Genomic DNA, 17,079 nt, shown 5'->3' on the forward strand with positions numbered 1-17,079 from the left:
CAGGAGCTGAGATGGATGGGCAACTGCGGGGAAAAGGAACACACTTCCCCTTCAGCCGGGGAATGGAGGGGTGGGGGGGGGGGGCATGTGTGCCTTGCGTGCGCCACGGTAACGCTCGACTGACAGGAAAGCTCCTCGCCGGGGCCTCCCCCACCGCCCCGGGCAGACCAAGCTTAATGTCGACGGCCTGACCGTAAAGGCCACGGTGATGTCGAAGATGAACATGAAAATACAGTAAAGAAGATAAGCGGCTCGTCTGGACGGCAGAGAGGAGTTGCTGTAATGTGAGTGCCGACCCAGCTAGGGGCCACGTATTGGGGTGTGTGTGTGTGTGGGGGGGTGGGGGTGGGTAATCATACGGGCCGGTGGGTCCGAGGCTGGAGAAGAGGGCGTGGCCAAAGCTGGATCTGGACGTCCTTGCGAGTTCAGACCAGGCCAACAAGATCGATGAGGTTCTTTTTTTTTCTGGACTGGCATCCATATTACGTTCAGCAGGCATTTTCGGATACCATCTATCCTAATAAGGAGGGATGGCGGGGGAGCAGGACAGCACTGAGTGGGAGGGGGTTGACTGCTGTATTGACAGTGCTTAGGGCTGCGTGCCAATACTCTGCCCGGTGACAGGCTAGGTTCTCAAATGAACCCCCAGGGACCACCCACATCATCATGAACAAACATCAACAAATAACAGAACCCCCCCATCACAGACACACGCACGCACACACGCAATCGCACACACACACACACACGCACACACACAGGCACACACACGGCCGCACGCACGCACGCACGCACACAGGCACACACGCACACGGACATGCTGGAAGAGATTTCGACCACTTATGTGAACAGACATGGACACACACCAAAGTGTCAGGCCTTTAACAATAGATGTTTGTTCACTTCTCTGGGAAGTGGCAGAAATCTACATTGGCTCCTGAGTGACCCTCTCATGCTCCTTTTACACAGATCACAGGCGAGCGCCAGCGCTACAAGGGGAGACTCCAGCTGGCACAACAGACACATATCTGCAGAAGCAGCTACGCTAATTTACAGCTAGCCATCATCCAAAGTGACTTACGCAGCTTGTAGTTATCACAGTCTCTTGACAGGCCTGTATGGCTGCCCAAGCAATTCAGGCTAAGCACCTTGCTCAAGGGGACATCGGTAGTGCCCCATGCAACCTGCAACCTCCCAGGCCCGAGGTCCAGTCCCGTCCTGTGACCACTACGCTACAGCGCATGTTTAGGGGAGGCTGGGGTTCTGGCATGGGGGGGCACAGCGGGGCCTCTACCGGGACCATGCGGACGCACTTACGCTGCGGGCCGCTCAGACGCGAGCGGCATGCGGCTCGGGGGGGCTCGGGGGGGTTCGGGGCCCTTCAAAATAAAAGCGGCCGTGCCCAAGGCGGGACTCTTCGGAGGAAACTGGAGGCAGCTGGGCCGCACGTGGACGGAGCGTTAACGCCAACGCCGGGGCCAGACATGACAGGCGCTCCACGCCTCAGCGGCCGCGTTCCCTCGCCACACTCGGGGGACTTGCGTCCTCTTCTCAGTATTTTTCGGTTGTTGTTTAAAAAACTGTCTCCCCCCCCTCGCCCCCCAAGAAGGGAACAGCTGTCGGTGCAAAAAATGAGAGTTTCACCTTTAGCCTACAACTCTGGTGTCAATTAATGAGGGAAAAAACAGGAGGGAAAAAAATCTCCCGGCTTGTGACTCATCCCCTCCTGCTGCATCACTCAAACCGCAGAAATCACTGCCCTGTTCTGGGAACCCCACCGTGGGCCACAGCGAGGAGCTCCAAAAACACAAACGAAACAAACGATGGACAGGAAAACGCTTTTATATCTAAACCCCCAAAATCACTGTGCTGAGGAGCCCTAGAGCTGCCCGCTGAGTGGCTCCATGTGGAGCAGGTCTGAGTGAGGCGGTACTATAGCCCTGCACCAGCATCACTGTACCAACTGCCCTGTACCAGCATCACTGTACCAACTGCCCTGTACCAGCATCTCTGTACCAACTGCCCTGTACCAGCATCACTGTACCAACCGACCAACCGCCCTGCACCAGCATCACTGTACCTACAGCCCTGTACCAGCATCACTGTACCAACCGACCAACCGCTCTGTACCAGCATCTCTGTACCAACTGCCCTGTACCAGCATCACTGTACCAACCGACCAACCGCTCTGTACCAGCATCTCTGTACCAACTGCCCTGTACCAGCATCACTGTACCTACAGCCCTGTACCAGCATCACTGTACCAACTGCCCTGTACCAGCATCTCTGTACCTACAGCCCTGTACCAGCATCACTGTACCAACCGACCAACCGCTCTGTACCAGCATCACTGTACCAACTGCCCTGTACCAGCATCTCTGTACCAACTGCCCTGTACCAGCATCTCTGTACCAACCGCCCTGTACCAGCATCTCTGTACCTACAGCCCTGTACCAGCATCTCTGTACCAACTGCCCTGTACCAGCATCACTGTACCAACCGACCAACCGCTCTGTACCAGCATCTCTCTACCTACAGCCCTGTACCAGCATCTCTGTACCAACCGCCCTGTACCAGCATCTCTGTACCAACCGCCCTGTACCAGCATCTCTGTACCAACTGCCCTGTACCAGCATCTCTGTACCAACTGCCCTGTACCAGCATCTCTGTACCAACCGCCCTGTACCAGCATCTCTGTACCAACTGCCCTGTACCAGGATCTCTTTACCAGCATCTCTGTACCAACCGCCCTGTACCAGGATCTCTGTACCAACTGCCCTGTACCAGGATCTCTGTACCAACAGCCCTGTACCAGGATCTCTGTACCAACAGCCCTGTACCAGGATCTCTGTACCAACAGCCCTGTACCAGGATCTCTGTACCAACAGCCCTGTACCAGGATCTCTGTACCAACAGCCCTGTACCACTCCTTTCCCAGTCAGATGAAATGGCGGCAGGTCTGGCGGCCAGCGGAAGTGCAGCTGCAGAGCGCTCTCCAGGCGTGCTGCGCAGCAGCGCGGCGTTCGCGGCGCACATCTGGAGCGCGTGGGGGTTCCACCGGCTGGCCACACGCCTATAAAACCTCTATCTGCGATTAACATGAGAACAAGCTGCCGGATGCACCACCAGGCCATTACAAACCATTCAAATGCCTAAAGGCGTATTAACGCATCAAGACCACCTCGCGCTGTGGTTAGGCCAATCAGCGAAGGGGACCAAAGGGAAACGCCTTCATTTAAGGCATTATCGTCCTGTCTCTGGAAACAGGAAGCAATTTTATTAAACAACTGCATCTCGAATGCCACCCAGTGCTGCGGGGTACATGGCGTCCTGTCAATGCGAAATAATTTCTGTTCTGGCACACCGACACGGCAGCACGTCGCTCCGCTCAGTGTGCAGCCTATTCACGGAAACTTCCAGCTGCACCTAGCTGGGCAGTGTAGATCCCCATACGCATGAGCATTTAGCTTCGGAGCGAAATGCCCATTGCCGACTCGGGAATTTGAAGAAAAGCCCGAGTCTTTGAGCGCCGCAAATCGGAACCGGAGTGGGACACTGTGGGGCGGGGGGGGTCAGGCGTTCAGCTGGAGGACGCGCAGACCTAACGCCGTTACCAGCTGCGCAACGCTAAGCCTCCGCCTCAAACCGCGAGAACCGCGCGGGGCTTCAGGAGAAGCGCAGCGAGGTCTGCGGGGCCGAGGAGAAGGCGCAGGAGAGCCGCGGGGTCCGGAGGAGAAGGCGCAGGAGAGGCGCGCGGGGTCCAGACGGAAGCGCAGGAGAGCCGCGCGGCCGGAGGAGAGCGCAGAGAGCCGCGCGGGGTCCGGAGGAGAAGGCGCAGGAGAGGCCGCGCGGGGTCCGGAGGAGAAGGCGCAGGAGAGGCCGCGCGGGGTCCAGAGGAGAAGGCGCAGGAGAGGCCGCGCGGGGTCCGGAGGAGAAGGCGCAGGAGAGGAGGGAAACGGGGGCGGGGCCACGCAGCGTCGGCGCAGGAAGCCGGGCGGCCGTAGGGCCGGGCGGTACACCGCCTCTCTCGGCACGCCAGCGTGGATCCACACGGCCGTGTGAGGTTCGGAATACCACTTTATTGTGTTTTTAATCCAGCGAATATATTAATATTAAATATCTCTTTGAATGAAAACTTCCGCCATTTCATTAAAAAGAAGACGTGACGCAGCGAGCCGGACGTGCGGAGGAGTTTGCTCAAGCGCACGATGGCGCCGAAGCAGAGCGACAGCGTTGGCGTAACCTCTCCACCTCCGCTGCAACCTTACTTTATTAAGGAACGCCAATCAAATGTTTTTTTTTAGCGTAATAAGCCTTTTCTTTCTTTTCTGTGATCACATGACCGTGTTTTCGTCAAACGCACGGAAGACGCGAGGCTTTGCTGCTGAGTGGGTGTCGCATCGACAGGCGATTGGAGCGCAAACACTCTTGTTTGTTTTTCTTCCCCAAAAGTATTTCACGTGGCCTCTGAAGTTCGGATGGGAATAACTGCATCAGGTACGAGTAACAAAAAAAAAAAGAAAGCCAATACACTTCATGGCAGCGATGATTTTTAATAAGCTTAAAAAACATTTGATAATTGTCTATGTGATTTATTGCCCAGCCCTACCTGGAAGCAAATATTTCTTTAATTTAATTTAGGGTGACCGCATATTGGTTTTCACAAAAAGGGGAAGGGCGGTGGTTATGAACATAATACCAGACTATTTGTTTGTTTATATATGGTCTATGGAACAAGCAAAACTTAACCAGGACATTTTAGGAATTTAGAAATCCTGCCTGGACAGATATTTTTGGTCCAGAACAAACAGAGGAAATTTCCAGGAAAAAGAGAACGTCTGGTCAGCCAATTTAATTCCAAACCTAGAAGCTTGGGTTTTTTATTTTGCTTGACTATTTTGTATAGTTTGTAATGTTTAGCCTACCTTTACTGTTTACTAAGTTCACTATGTGTGGTAAATCAGATTAAGCCTGGTGATGCGATCCCCCCCAGTGCTAAGGATGTCTGCCATTGCAGGTTTCAAAGTGAATATCCTAGTTAACAATCAGCAGTGTTCACATCAGTCCACCACAGCAGCAGAGAAAATGGAACATTTTCTACAACAATAACGCAGGAAATGAAAAAAAGGACTTTTGATGTTAGAGCGCGAAAATTTTCCACTTTCACTGACGTGGTTGCAAACTAATGCAAGTGGTGCCAGTGCCAAGAAGCACTTTATTAGTTGCCTAAACTCATAAATGCTGTACAGCAGAATGCTTAAACAAAGCTCTGGGCTCTAGGAATACAGCAACAGAATGACTAGTGTATCGATCGCCATGGCAACGGGCAGCGTATCAATCACCATGACAGCCGCTGGCCCCACCTTCTTGTGTCACCTCAGCAGAAGTGCCTACAGGCAGACAGACTGAGAGCACGTGGGGCGTGGGGCGTGGGGCATGGCGCATGGGGGGTGGGGGGGACAGGGGGGGACGGGGGACGGGGGGGCGATAGTCGCCAGTCGTGAAAAAGGATGCTGGGAATCCGGACCGGCACAGGAATGAGACGAAGGACCTCCGTGGGAGCGCGGAAACTCCTGGCAGGTTAAGGGGGGGGGGAAGGGGAGGGGGGGTGAGCGTCAGGCTCTAACGAGCAGGAAGTACGCAATGCCACAGGAAAGCCGGGAATAACTTACAGCGGCCCTCGGACTACTCCGCCAAATCTCACGAACGGAAACATTTAACGAGTGAAAGAATATTTAACTTCCCCATTTTTCCTCTCTAACATACACGCAGGCACACAGAAATGTCTTACATTGGCCAAAATAAGGGGAGAAAAAAACTCCCGGGTTGAAAAGTGAAAGGTTTGGGGTTGAAGGGAGGGGTGGGGGTGTAGCCCGTTTCTGTGCATACCTCTGGCTGGTTCACTACAAGTACAGACATAAAGCAAATCTGCCAGGAGACCAGCCCTCAGCCGGCCCCCAAATCACAGCTCAGCACTGTTAGACAGCAGCTCTCTCTCTCTCGCTCGCTCACACACGTAAGCATCTGGGCAAGAGACAAAGAGGTAGGGAAAGTATCAGAAAGAGAAATAGTGAGTGGTTGTGTGAGAAAGACAACTGTAGTGAGAGGGAGAGGAAGAGAAATAGAGGGAGGGAGAGGAAACGACAGAGATGGAAAAAGAAGCCCAGTTCTATTGGGGCCTGCTTGCTGCTCTGCATTCTGCAGATGGGCCAAAGTCAGCAGAGAGAGAGAGAGAGAGAAAGAGAGAGCTACCCAGTGGAGGGGGGCCCCTGTGGGGGGGTAGTGCCTGGGACACAAACAGGAAGGGGTGCACTGGGGGCTTGAGCACCTCGGCCAATCCCTGCCCAGAGCTTGGGGATTCACTCCTCCTCCCCCAACGGCCCCCTGACCCCGCCCCCGCCCACCCCAAACAGGGGCCCCTGGAACAGACCAGCGGTCAGAGGAGCCAGCTCTGAACAAACACAGCACAGCCATCTCACTCACAGCGGCCACACTCGGAGAGCGGGAAAACCAGAGGGAGGAAGGGAGAGAAGGAGAGGGGGGGGAGACACCAACAGAAATTGCATTCGCCTTCAGAAATCGACATTTAAAAAAAAATGCAAGATGCCAGATGCAATGCGGGGTCTAAAAGCAAAAAATTGTTACAATAACACCCATACAGATAAATACATTAAATAGCCTGATTCTGCCAGGCAGCTGCTTGATTAAAAATTGGCATTTTCACCTATACCTTGAATCTTTAAAGCTTTGAAGCCACAAGACGTGCATCAAGCAAGCCATGACTACCTGACATGCTAAACATGAACAGTGCTAATGAGCCAAACAAACTCTAGCGACAGTCCACTAGTTAGTGTCGCTTTTGCACACTATAGATTCCACTCTGTTATTTTTAACCATGCTAAAAGTATCCAAAATCACATTATGGTGGCTAACCAGCCAACGGTTAGCACACTGGATATAGCAAATGCTAATAACTTTGATGTTAATCTTTAATCAATAATATTACAGTAAGAATTTACTAAACTGGCTATCCTGCTCAACATAAGCTTGAATTTATGGTCTAGCTACCAAGCCACTTCAACTAGCCAGCATCCTTTGTTATCTGTAAGTAGACTCTAAATTACTGAGAACAGTGCCCACCTCCTGGGTTGTGCATCAGTTGGCTAACAGTATAAGACTTACACAATGGCAGCGATTTGGGAGCCTACATTTTGCTGGGTTAGTATCCTATACAGAGGAGACTAGCTCTTACAGGTGTCATCTGCTTTAGATCACAAATCTACACAAAGAGCATGCAAGTGGAAATAGGGTACATTTGTATAGGCTATGTATTCCGGATAAATCGGATATCGCAGTCCATCGGATTCCTAGCTGACTGTAGAATATTCTAGAATATATAGCAGACTCAGAATATTACTCATCTGTGCGGGTTGTGCAAACCAGTACAGACTGTCCTCAGCTTGACACTGAAATCAACACACCGGTGCTTCTAGAATGCAGCACACGTTTTCCGTTTTGTGCCTTTCTTTTTTTATCCTGCATTAATGCAGCCTCGGAGAATGGAGGGAGGAATGGGGGGAGGAGGGAGGGAAGGAGGGAGAGAGAGAAAGACTGGAGAGACTGGGCCGCAGGCCTCCTGGCCTTCACACAGCAGATGAGTGAAACTGAAACAGAAATCCAGGAGCAATAATAATCTAAATGAAACAGGCCTGCCTGACTGCCCACCCACACACACACCCACAAACACACAAACAGTGATTTTCAAAATATTTTTGTCAATTAAGAGAGAGACATCTCTGTCCAGTGATCGATGTCTTCTGTGGAGGCAATTCATGTACAGTGCCGTGAAAAAGTATTTGCCCCCTTCCTGATTTCCTACATTATTATTATTATTATTATCAATAATAATATTAGTACTGCTGGTTTCAGACAAAATCTAATATTAGGCAAAGGACTAAACACAAAACACATTTTTAAAAATTAAAAGTAAATTGAATGAAAAAAGTAATCAAACATCCATACCACCCATACAAAAAAGTAATTGCCCCCCTTAGCTACTTGATAGTTGATAGATAATTAGATTCTGCAGACTGAACACAGCCAGGTTTGATTGCAGCCAGCCCTGTTGAATCTAAACCTCACTCATTTTGAACCTTACCATCAGAATGAAGTAGCCATCACAAAGTTTCTACAAGCACACTATGCCATGATCAAAACAAATTCCAGAAGATATGAGAAAAAAGTTGTTGAAAGTTGTTGAATGTTTGGAAACGGCTAAAAAGCCATTTGTAATGCTCTGGGACTCCAACAAACCACAGTTAGATCTATTATCTCGAAAGGGAGAACACTTGGAACAGTGGTGAATCTTCCCAGGAGTGGTCAGTCTGCCAAAATGTCTCCAAGAGCGCAGTGACAACTCATCCAAGAAGTCACAAAAGACCCCAGAAGAACACCGAAAGAACTAGAGGCCTCTCAAGCCTCAGCACAGGTCAGTGTTCATGACTCCACAATAAGAAAGGGACCGGGCAAAAATGAGATTATGGGAGAGTAGCAGGCTGGAAACCACATCTGACCAAGAGAAACATCAATGCTCATCTCACATTTGCAAAAAAAAAAAAAAAAAGAAGCACCTGGACGATCCCAAAGCCTTTTGGGATAATGTTCTATGGACAGATGAGTCAAAAATGGAACTTTTTGGACGACATGAGTCTCATTATGTCTGACATAAAGCAAATACAGAATTATACAGTAAGGTCATCCTACCAACAGTCAAACATGGTGGTGGTAGTGTGATGGTGTGCGGATGCTTTGCTGCCTGGAGACCTGTACAACTTGCCATTATTGATGGGACCATGAATTCTACTCTGTACCAGAAAATTCCTAAGGAGAATGTCTGGTCATCTGTCCATGAGCATAATTGGGTTATGCAGCAAGACAATGATCCAAAACACAAAATCAAGTCCACATTTGAACAGCTGAAAAGAAACAAAATTAAAGTTTTGGAGTGGACCAGTCAAAGTCCTGACTTGAACCCAATAGAGATGCTGGGGCAGGACCTGAAACAAGCAAATCCTGCTCAGAAACAAACAAATTTGTCCGAATTAAAGCAGTTCTGCAAAGAAGAGTGGGCTAAAATTCCTCCACAGCAACGTGACAGATACCAAATTATAGGAAGCATTTGATTACAGTTATTCCTTCTAAACGTGGTGCCCCCAGTAATTAAATTTAAGGGGGCAATTACTTTTCCACAAGGGTGATATGGGTGTTAACTTTTTCATTAAATAAATGAAATAATTCCCTTTGTCTAATGCTACATTCTGTCTAAAAACCTGATATCTGTAGCTCGACACATAAGGAATAATAGACGACTTCAGGAAGGAGGCAAATACCTTTTCATGGCACTGTGCAAATAAGTGCAATGTCCAATTTGGTAGCACTGCCAGAACACTGACTTGTGCTACTGAGTTTTTAGTGAGAAATCTGACAAATGTGTAACTTTTCTAGACTCTAAATATTTTCCAGGATATAAGAGTCGTGGAAAAGTCACACATTTGTCAATTTGAGCAATTTCCGTGACTCTTATATTCAAGGACCTTTAAGTGACCATGGAAACCCAGCGTATGAGCTGAAGAAGTCTTCCGGCCAGCGGCTGGCTGCCGTATGTGGGAACAGCCCACGTTCCAGGGTAGGTGAAACCACATCACTCGCCCAAAAGCCCAAACACGGGTTTCTTTTTATGTTCTCACTTTCCGAAAGGACCCAAATTTAGCACGGGGCTCTGCCCCGCCCCCGACCTCCAAACCAGAAAGTTGGATAAACAGCCGGCCATGTGGCTGCTTCCTGTACACTTTGAACCGGGCCTCGTCAGCGCGTCCGAGTCAGCTGCGCTCCGCCGTCGCTTTTATCGCGCTCTAGGGACTCCCAAAGACCAGGGGGGCTGGAATTACCATAAACGCCCCAGCGCCTTGGGTCCATACTGGACGTTCCCGTTCGAGAAATGTGAAGAAGGGAAAAGCATTCAGCTTGCGAGGAAGCGATTAGTCGTCTGTAGAGTGAAACGGAGACCGATGCAGAGCCGTCGCGACTGCCCGCAGGGCTTCGCTAAAGGCGCTGTACCGCGCGGGCGATGCCAACGGCGGAACGGCGGGGGTGACGTGCGGCTCCCCTCGGGAGCCATCCCCCGCTGAACGGCCCCGTTCTTACGCTGGCGCGGGGGGGCCGTTCACCGTCTCTCGCCACTCGGCTGCGACCCAGCGCGATAATCGCGCCTGCATAACCGCCGCATTCGCCACACTCCGGGACGGCGCCCGCCACCGGCCGTCGAAACCTGCACGTGTGCAGGAATCTCCTCCGCCGGCGTCGGTCTCCCGCTCTCACGAGAGCGCACACTCGCACAGACGCGCTACTTATCATGCACATGCAGCCACCCGCGCACATACACTCAAAAACCATGCCTGCACTCCGACGACATCTCTCTCCGCCACTCTCTCTCTCTCTGACACACACACACACACACTTGTACAACAACACCTCTCTGACACTCTTACACACACATATTTGCATTTCAACATCTCTCCCTCACTCTCACTTTCACACACACACTCTCTCATCTCTCACACACTCGCAGTAGAGCGAAGAGTACTACAGAAGCATACCTTCCAGAAATGACTTGCAGAGTCGGGCTGAAACACAGTCAAGACTGTTCTTTTACAGACTGATTACAGTGAAGATAATTACAGGGCCATTATCAAAAGAAACCTCCCTTTTCCAAGGCACTTAATCCTCAGTCTTTTACAGCTCAACCTATTCCGTGCCGTTTTTTCTGGAAAAATGTGAGCTTCCTTATTGGAAAATTACACACACGGACTTTTGGAGCTAAATTGCATCTCAAGTGCACATCTCCTGCTTCTGCCCTGCAGGAGAGAACACAGGACTCGCGCACACTAAATTTACCCTGCTTCTTTAAAAAGCAATTGCGTACCTTTTTAATGTGGTCAAGTCGATGCAGAACAGAGCACTGCAAGACTGACAAAATGTAGGCATATTTTCTTCCCACCCACCCACCCACCCACCCACACTTCCAGAAGATTCTCATCTCCAGTGGTTACCCTGCCATTTCACAGCCCGGAGAAGCAGAGGCCAGATTACACAGAGGAGCACAGAATGCATCTAACTCTAATTTAGAATTAGGAAATTAAATGTGATTTTAGACCCATACTTTTTTAGCCTGGGACTGCTAAATCCACAATTGAGGCTCTAATCCGTGATTTATAGTAAAACTTTGTTAAGCACCACACGTTCTGAATGAATAAACAACGAGCCCCGCATACAAACAAATAACGGAAATGACACAATACATGTGAAAACCACCCGCTGACTGCAATCTGAGAATACTCTTACAACATGCAAGACATCTGCTTTATCTACATACGTTAGATAACTAGCCACACATTACGAGTAGTCAGGGCTACATTACTAGCAGACATCTGTGGTTTCTCCATGTCTCTCTGTAGTCGCCAAAGAGACAGGCAAATCACATTTAACTCATAACACATAAAAACAGAAGTTAATTAAAATTATCCAGCTTGTGCTACTGCAGTTACCTGTTGATCTCTGTCTGCCGAGCCACCTAATTTTATTATTTTTTCTCCCCACTCAAACAACCACGACAAACCAAACAAACACTTCAGCACAATGTCCCTCCCACCACACAACTCGGGGAGGTGCAGAAACCTACCCTCAGGCCATTGTGTTTCCTGGGATTCGGGACCTTGTTGTGAAATACAACCACGATCGCTGCCTTCGACTGTTCGCCGCCACAATGCGGCCGAGCTCGTGCCTGCCCGCACAGGCCGCCGCGCGTTGCTAGGCCGTCAGGTGAAAACATCGCGCGACTGCGACGGCTCATTTAGCCCCGCGTGCACAGCGGCACGGCGGGCCGTCTGCGCGGCTACGCCGGTCCAGTTCGCCTCGCGCCTCTTGCGCTTACCCTCCGGAGGATTTCCCAGCAGGCCACGTTTTTACACGCGGCTGTATTTCACTCCAGCCACAGGCAAGACATAATTTGAGTGCATAAATACTGAAACAGTGACTTCACTATTGATGTTGCTTATTAGATTTATTCTTAATCACTAAATTGCTTACGAGAGGCAAACCTATCATTAAAAAACACGTCCCGCCAAACGCTTTTGCGGACGTGCCAGCCCCTTGAATCTCTTCCCCCCTCTACATTTTTCTCGCATTTAATTCTCCCCCTACGGTGGAAGTAGAGCTATTTTCAGAGCTGCCTCTCGCTCCCTGGTAGGCCTTCAAGTGCCCTCCTGTTCTTTGAGAATTATCAGTCCTCTCCACAGTGTTTTCAAAGTGTTTTAATTGTGAAGGTTATTCATTTGTTAAAATAGGCCTCACCCCAAACTAACTATTGCTTCAGAAAACAGACTGCTGCCTCAGACCATCATTCTGTGAAATATGTACATAAAATTATTCTTTCAAGCACCCAATATAATAAACCCACATAGACAGGAAGATAAATAGTTAGCAAGTAGTGGTTCGGGACCTACTGACCCTGTTCACCCAGTGAGCTTATGAACTTTAGCTTGCCTAGGCAGAAGAAAACATTGCTGGAACACATCCATCGGAAATCTGCTTTCGGCTCACATGGTACGTTCTCTGCATTCACGTCAAGCACATTAAAGGATCAGAGTCCAAATCAAAGCAGTTTAATCATCACAAGGACAAAACGTTTATCTTCAAAGTATAAAGTGCCCTGGTAACACCCAAGCTTTGAATAACAAAAGCAAGGCTAGAGGAAAACGCTTTTGACAAAAAAATGGTATATCTTCAGAAATAAGAATCTGCCGTTTTAATGCTGTGCAGATTGTCTTATGCTGTCCAAAAGCCCTGAGAGGTAATCAAATGGGCTGGGAGCAACAGCTTAGTTTCCAGTCAACTACTAATAGTCGACTATTTCCAGCTCACAAACTATAGTGGCGCTTCTCCCCTTTACTCTGAAGCTACCTCATTTCATCAGCATCTATGCTGTGTATTTTTGGTCCCCCCCCCCCCCCCCCCCCCCTCCACAAAACCTGGTAGGAAACACCACAGCCTTTCTTCCAAGGTTTTTATTTGATTTATTCCTGCCTGTACAACGTGAAAATGAAAAGGCCTGTTCTTCGATATTGTATATGCTTATAAAAATGTCAACTGCTCTCCAGTAGTACAGAAGGGAACAGGGGACGCAGCGATATAAGGATGCAATGTAGATCAGATCATGTATATCCAGCATTTTACTGCAAACCTATGTGTACAAACGCGATGCCCTTTTGCGCAGCAGACGCTAAATGCAGAACATGTGCTCTGTAAAACTGCGCGGGCAGCAGGTCGGCACCCGAGCCGCGCGGCACTGGCATTGGAGTAGATAACCTCGCCCACTACCAAGGGGTAGCTTCGCTGACGGATGTAGCACGCGCGGCTTCAAGCCGCTGCCGCTCCGCCTGCGGTGTACATTAGCCTTAAAGACCGTGCTTTTCTGCCCCACAATTTTATGAACTGCGCCAGATGCGACCGACAGCATTCGATCCCTCTATTGAAACAACGGCCAGCGGAGTTTATACTGAAACAAATTCGGAAGAAATAAAAGACGCTGTAAGTTCGCAAATCGGAGGTTTCTGTTTAAATATAGATCAAGGACGGTGTATAAAGTACGGTATTCAATCTCGGGGTTTGTTGCGTTATTTTGTGAGTATGAGAAGTTAAGAGGTGAATCGATCGTCTTATCCAAAAAAAGCACATGATCCTATAAACAACGTTCTGCACAGTCATATACTAATTTATGCCAGGGAAAAACGTTCATCTGAAAAATGCGGCACTAAAAATACTGATTGTAAAACAAAAGGCGCGTATCGAGAAATGGCATGAGTGAATAAGCAATTTTGATCATCAAATAACGCACTGATTCACTGCCAAACAGAACAAAGTTCACTATGACAAATCACAGGGATATCAAGAACTGACCCTCCAACTGTGGTCAAAGCGGCTAAATCATTAACTTCACCTGAGCACTATTCTGAAGCTGGGGAATGCGCGTATGATCATAAACAAATTAATAAAACGGTATTTGCAAGTCGGTCCTTCATGGGCCTGTATTGTACATATCAGAGCAGACTCAGTTGCCGACTGTGAATGTCGGAAAGGACAGCCAACTGAGGCAAGACTGTGGGTGTGGGTGTGTGTGTGTATTATTTGGCAAACAAAAATATAAGGTCCACTCAGTTCTGTCAGCAATGTAGTGATGCTCGGGCATAACTAGCTCATCTAACGCGGAAAGTATCATGGCATTACAGTGCTGAAAACATTTTCTGCCATTTCCTGATATTGTGCAGAAGACACGCGATTGTGTTTCAACGTCTACAGCAACGCATACAATGCGACGATAGCTGGGTCTAAGTTGCCAATTTAGCAGTAAACATTTACTTTTTAACGAGCCCACTCTACGGTAAAATTGTAATCACATCAACACTAAGCTACCTGAAAGATATTTGGAAAGCGTTAGCACATAAGAGTACACTTCAAAAATCACCCAGAACATTCTGGACACAGCTACAGTAACTTTAGCAAATAACATCTGTATGTGTACAGCGTTCTATGCGCAAAACAATGAATATTTTTACAAGCTTTGAGACGATTACAGCGTAATAATATATTTTTTTATTAAATAAAATAATAATCCCTGCAAAGTATCACTACTGCAAAGTAGGCCTATCCTATCTAGAAATGTAGATATCATGTGTAAATAATTAAATAATTTGTTCCCCCCAAAAAGGTCTGAGGAATGCAATATATATAATAAACAAAGCGTCGACCTAAAGTTAACTATACAATTCAAATAGTATAACCTTAAATAGGTGGTTACATGAAGCAAGTAAGCAGCAAGCATCATGATTTATTTCTAGAGCAATCTGGCGACAAAGGTTTATCTCATTGACAATATAAATCACAGCACTTGGGTATTTTAATTGTAGTTAGTAAGCGTATCTTAATATTAACTTACCTGGTGTGTCATCACCTTGAAGTTATCAAGAAAATAATACTGAACTTGCAGTCAGATCGCACTCTCGAAAATCAACAGTTTAGCAGCTGGATACGCGCCGGAATCCTATTTTGGTTCACGGGTGTCCCTCCTCGCAAGATCTGTCAAGAAAACAAAATGTGAACTAACGTTAGCTAAGCCAAACGTTTTTGTACAGCTTATCTTAACATGACTAAGCCAACTGGACATTGTGATCTGTCTGGCTACATCCCGTTTAAACTATTTTTGGTTAGACAGCCAACTTGAAAAGTGTTAAGGTCAACTAGCAACCATATGTAGTGCATTGTTACAGCGACCTATGTAAGTAAAGCAAGGTAGCGAAGCTATCCACCGAGTCACGCGACTAATGTACTCTAAAACTGGATACAGAAACTGCATTAACAGCCGAGACAACGCAGACTAAAACCACAGCTAGCTGCCGCCCTTCTTCTGGCCAACGTAGCTCGAAGCAAGTTCAGAAAACTATTTTTTAAGTTGTAGACGTCGGTGCATATCCAGTGACACTTCGTAGTTAATCAGTGAAAATATGCGCCCGTCCGTGTTAGATTGCCTGATGTACTAAGTTTCTGTTGTCGTGGCTGGCAAGCACGTTGAGAAGCCAAAAGAGCGGATTACCTAGCTAACCATGTCTTCGCAAAGGCTAGCACCAGATAGCTAATATTGGCTAGCTCCTCGTCATACCGACACAACACGGGTTACCCAACTGAAGCAAGTTTTTAATCAGGGCCAACTTCAGCCTGTCTTCTGTTTATTTTACCGCATGCTTTAGCTAGCTACTACATTGTCAGTCGGTGATCACATACATTTTATATTTTTATACATATATTTTAGTCTGCTGACAATATTAACAGAGCTAGACTAGCAAATATAGTCAACAATATTTTTTTTAGTTTAGCTAAGATTAGCTAGCGAGTTAGTTAGCCAACAAAGCTACCTGAACAAGAGAGCTAGCTGGCTTCATGTTAGTGCTAGCGCTTTTCATAACAAAATCAAACTCGCAACTGTTCATCAAAGACTGCATTTTATACAAGTAAAAATATTACCCATAGTAACACAATTTAAAAAAGGAAAAGGCTAGTTTAAGAACTCACGTTAGTCAGGACGAAGAGCTATTTTCTCCTGCCAACCCTAAATAGATAGCTAGCTAGGCAGCTAGACACCACTTCTTCTTGGTCCCGCCCAGACCTTGGCAGAAAAACACAACCCTCATTTCACTACGTTTTGCAAACCCCAATCATTGCTTGGCTGAGAGATTACTCTGTTGATGATTGGTTAACGTGTACGTTACCTACACCATGATTGGTCAAATCTAACGCTTGTACGTAACATACGGGACAACTCCCTCTCCTAAACAGGGGTGTGTCATGACGTCAGAGGTAACGAGAGGTAAACAACTGGATCCAGTGAAGTGGGCGCGAGTTGAACACTTATCTGAAGAATAGATGAAACGTTTATTATAAAAATGTACATTTTATTAAGCTATCAACGCTATATTCGTTGCTACCTTACATGGTAGATCCAAAAAGCTGGCAAAACTAAAAATGGTGAAATTAAAATCCATATCTAAAAATATTTCTGTATTTCTGAAATTCGGATTGCAGTTCAACAGCGAGGCTAACGCGGCAATTCCACCAGTGCAGTGTTATTGTTTCACAAATGCTAGAAGTTGATATGTAGCCTACATTCTCGCAACGAATTGGGTACTATAGCGTCCGGACAGTCCTCTGAGCTTCCAAACAACACTGGTCAGTCATTATCATCGTTAGGCTACCTTTATTACTTGGAAATTGTGATGCGGGGAAAAATATGCTGCGGAAACGATGAATAGCCTAACAGAAGCTCTGTGCTTCTGGCTAGTAAATCTACATTCTGCACGTATTGAAGAGTGGAACATCTGCCGCGCAACTGTCTGTCAACGAGACTATGACTAATATCAAATTTCATCATGCGGAGTGGTAATTGTTTGGGAGCCGGGCCTGATATATATTCCC

At 47.7% G+C, this 17,079-nt stretch overlaps 1 protein-coding gene across 2 annotated transcripts in view; it reads right to left on the reverse strand.

The window, feature by feature from the left end:
* The window catches only part of LOC135234451 (vitamin D3 receptor A), a 53,363-nt gene extending 37,050 nt beyond the window's left edge, over nucleotides 1-16,313 (reverse strand). Inside the window, exons 1-2 of one of the 2 annotated variants that reach the window (XM_064299079.1) lie at nucleotides 16,180-16,313; nucleotides 15,050-15,189 (exon numbers count right to left, since the gene is read on the reverse strand). The gene's annotated coding sequence lies outside the window, so the exon portion shown is untranslated. Of the gene's footprint in view, nucleotides 1-15,049; nucleotides 15,190-15,703; nucleotides 16,049-16,179 lie in introns of those variants that run through there. The other variant, XM_064299080.1, reaches the window with a different exon arrangement.
* Between the last annotated feature and the right edge of the window lie 766 nt (nucleotides 16,314-17,079).

This window comes from Anguilla rostrata, chromosome 11, assembly GCF_018555375.3.
Source record: "Anguilla rostrata isolate EN2019 chromosome 11, ASM1855537v3, whole genome shotgun sequence".
Taxonomy (NCBI): Eukaryota; Metazoa; Chordata; class Actinopteri; order Anguilliformes; family Anguillidae; genus Anguilla; species Anguilla rostrata.